Source organism: Pygocentrus nattereri, chromosome 3 (assembly GCF_015220715.1).
Source record: "Pygocentrus nattereri isolate fPygNat1 chromosome 3, fPygNat1.pri, whole genome shotgun sequence".
NCBI lineage: Eukaryota > Metazoa > Chordata > Actinopteri > Characiformes > Serrasalmidae > Pygocentrus > Pygocentrus nattereri.
In genome coordinates, this window is record NC_051213.1 from 18,453,195 (window position 1) to 18,457,447 (window position 4,253).

The following is a 4,253-nucleotide window of genomic DNA, read 5'->3' on the forward strand; positions in this document are numbered from 1 at the left end:
AGCTGTAATACCTAAAAATGTTTCAAAAAGATCTACAAAAGGATATTTCAACCCACATTACCATGCAGTGACCAGCAAAAGGGCAGGAAAACAGTTGAACAGCCAACTGCCCCAACCATGCAAGCTGCTAGCTACTACACCTTGCTAGCAACAAGTCAAGCAAATAGAAACACAACACCCCTCTCTCCCCAACACACACTCTGTGTTAATTAATGTCCAAGAATACACAAACAATGGGACATGCATGTAGAGACACACCAACAAGTACACACACACACACACAGCAATATTACCATTGCAATTTCTTTTTGAACAATATACTTTTTATTCTAAGAGTTTTTGTTTTACAAAAATATCACAAAAGACTGAATAACAATATTTTCCACAGCACCCTCAAGAGCTTGTTAGAACAGATAATGGCAGTGAATAGAGTCATTCATATAAATATTAACTGCAAGTTATACTAATGAGTAGGTCATTCTTCCCCAGTGGGATGGCAAAACCACACTGCATATAAATTCACTTAATTCTTGACAAAATTCATCAGGCACAAAGGGGAGTTTCGGCCATATACAGCCATATGTAGAAGTGTGGGCAGCTCCTGGTCAAATGACATTTTGTTGATTTTCTAAGTGAAAAGAAGTTAAAAACATCCTCTACAGAGAACAACCTTTCACTAATTTTAGTGGACAATTACTGCTTATTTTCTGAATTGAACATATTGGGGGGGGTTAACAAAATGTGCAAAGCTTTTATTTGATATTATCCATTATGTTAAACACAGCATTTAAATATAAATAGTGCATTAAAATGAGCAGAAATGCCATATTTACATTTTTTCCCTGCAGTGGATGTGTTAACTTGTTTTCACTTAGAAAATAGTGTTCAAATTTTTGCATATGACTGTACATGACTGGTTGTGATCAGACTAAATCATATACATGAAAAACTTCAGAACAGAATCTAAAGTACAACTCACAACATTAGGTGCTATAGGTTTTCAAAAAAAAAAATGGAAGCAGATCAATACTGCTGTGACCCCATTAACACTTGTGGGAAACCCTATTAATCTATTTTACAGATTCATACGTACAACAGTCCTTCCTTTATAACTGAATTTAAGGGCTTAAATCTTAGTATTTATAAATATATATGGATATAAAAATGTATTTCCAAATTTTCAATTATGATTTTCTTAATATATGATACCATACTAAAGACAGTAAACAAGTACAGTATTTTACTCATTACCCAGCACCCACCTACTCAAAAGGGTCAAAATACACTTGCATATATTCAGCATGAAAAGAATAACATTTTGGCACAACAGTCTGAATTTAAGACAGTTTGGAACATGTTTGTACAAAATACTTGCTGTGATGCAGTCAGTTACTGCTGTTAAACTATAAATAAAACAAAGTCACAACAAAAAACATATGTCCCATGTGAAAGTTAATCTGTAGTAATATAATCTGGTGTCTATAATATACAGTTTCTGTCTCTAATAATGAAAGATGATTAAAGTGAACTGAAATGTTGAAGGTGTTCAAGAATAACAGAGAGCTGTGTCAAAGGTTGTGAGGTGTCAAAAGGCTGTGACCCCTGCAGTATTACACATGCCTCACAGAGACATGTTCTATAGTTCTGATTTGGTCAAATTCAACAGCAATACCAAAGAAATATTGTGCACCCCAATCTGACTGCATTAAACAGAACCTAAGGAAATCTGCAGATTGTGGCCATCACTGTACTGACCATAAAACTGACTCAGAATTGTCAAAACACCTTTAACCATCTGGACACATACATATTACAGGTCAGACAGGGGATATACACTGCCTTGAAAAAGTATTCATACCCCTTGAACTTTTCCACATTTTTTCATGTTAGACCCACAAAATTAAAATCCCAAATCAACCAACAAAAAGTAGCACATAATCGTGAAGTGAAAAGAAAATTATACAGTTTTCAAATTTTCTAGTAAATAAAAATCTGAAAAGTGTGGTGTGCATTTGTATTCAGCCCCCTGTACTCTGATAACCCTAAACAAAATCCAGTGTGACCAATTGCCTTCAGAAGTCACCTAATTTGTCCACCTGTGTGTAATATAACTAGAATTGTTCTGTGAAGCCTCAGAGGTTTGTTAGAAAACATTAGTGATTAAACAGCATCATGAAAATCAAGGAACACATCAGCAAGGTCAGGAATGAAGTTGTGGAGAGGTGTAAAGCAGGGTTAGGTTATAAAAAAATATCCCAAGCTATTAACATTTCACTAAGCACTGTTCAACCTATAATCTGAAAATGGAAGGAGTATGGCACAACTGTAAACCTATCAAGACATCGCCGTCCACCTAAACTGACAGCCCATGCCAGGAGAGCACTAACTAGAGAAGCAGCCAAGAGGTCCATGGTCACTCTGGAGGAGCTGCAAAGATCCACAGCTCAGGTGGGGAAATCTGTCAACAGGTGCTCTAGTCAGATGAGACCAAAGTTAAATTTTTTGGCTTAAAAGTAAAATACTGTGTGGCGGAAAACTAACAACGCACATCGCCCTGAACACACCATCCCCAACGTAAAACATGGTGGTGGCAGCATCATTCTGTGGGGATGCTTCTTTTCAGCAGGGACAGGGAAGCTGGTCAGAGTTGATGGGAAATAGATGGAGCTAAATACAGGGTAATCCTGGTGGAAAACCAGTAAGAATCTGCAAAAGACTTGAGACTGGGACGGAGCTTCACCTTCCAGCAGGACAATGACCCTAAACATACAGCAAGAGCTACAATGGAATGGTTTAGATCAAAGCGTATTCATGTGTTAGAATGGCCCAGTCAAAGTCCAGACCTAAATCCCATTGAAAATCTGTGGCAAGATTTGAAAATTGCCATTCATAGATGCTCTCCAGCCCATTTGACTGAGCTTGACCTATTTTGCAAAGAAATGGGCAAAAAAAATTTCAGTCTTTAGAAGTGCAAAGCTGGTAGAGACATACCCCAAAAGACTTGCAGCTGTAATTGCAGCAAAAGGTGGTCCTACAAAGTATTGGCTCAGGGGGCTGAATATATATGCACAGCACCCTTTTCAGATTTTTTTTTGTGATAAATTTTGAAAACCATGTATAACTTTCTTTTCACTTCACAATTACTTGCTACTTAATGTTGTTCTATCACATAAAATCCCAATAAAATACATTTACGTTTGTGGGTGTAACATGAAAAAGTGTGGAAAAGTTCAAGGGGTTTGAATACTTTTTCAAGGCACTGTAGAGGCATTGATTTAAAGCATGTGTTCAAATCTTACAGAACAAATCCTTGAATCCAGTAGAACAAATGAGTGAGTGAGCAAAGTTGAGCTCTTTTCTTATGGCTCTACTGCCTCCTAGAGGAGAAATGTGGTGGGGAAGTCATCTACAACCATATCCATACAATGGAAAAGTTGAGACAAGAAATACAGACCGAAACAGATTTACATGTGGAATGTAACTGTAAGGCAATGCTTCACAAAAGGCACAAAATAATAAAAGTTAACTGAAAAGATATTTAGAGTAGGAGAATGTTACATCGAAAACTATTTTGGCAAGTGAGTTTTCGTATTGCTGATATCATTATACATTTAACCAATTCCTAACATATTTCCCAAAACTGTTTGAACGTTTGAACTAATTCTAAGGATTAAGAATCAACCTAAAAGAACAGCAATATTAGTACTAATAAAACAAAATAAAAGGCAGATGTTTGTACAGTCAGTACTGCAGACACTGCAATGTGCAACATTAAAACCTGTGGAGTATAGAACACTGCAGGGTGGTATAGCCAAAAGGCATGCAATGTGTGAGTATTTACTGTGAACACATTATGAGAGAAAGGGATCTGATGGAGTGGGGGTGTGTGGGGAGGGGTACACCTTCAGCATGCTGTAATTTCTGCATAAATGCTGCTTTGAGAGAAAAAGCAAGAAAAAAGTAAAAGTAAAAAACCTGTACATAGTTGTGTTCCTACAAAACTGACAAAAATAGATCTCTGAAAAAAGGCTAGCATAACAATTTGTAAAATTATGATAAGATAAAAAGACAAATGGAATTTAAAAATATCTGTTATTTCATAGACTGAAATATTGGTGTAACTTCAAAAATCATATGTAATATATGGATATATATATACATAAAAACACATTATATTCACAAATGCATGTTTTTGGACATGCACAAAACTACTCATCTGTTTCAGGACTATATGTATAAATGTGTGCAAAAAC

At 36.1% G+C, this 4,253-nt stretch overlaps 1 protein-coding gene across 5 annotated transcripts in view; it reads right to left on the bottom strand.

Moving 5' to 3' along the window:
• Window positions 1-301: 301 nt before the first annotated feature.
• The window catches only part of casp2 (caspase 2, apoptosis-related cysteine peptidase), a 15,356-nt gene continuing 11,404 nt past the window's right edge, over window positions 302-4,253 (bottom strand). For all 5 annotated transcript variants that reach the window (XM_017700475.2, XM_017700477.2, XM_017700474.2 and 2 more), the window contains one exon: window positions 302-4,253. This exon is cut by the window's right edge and continues 350 nt beyond it. The gene's annotated coding sequence lies outside the window, so the exon portion shown is untranslated.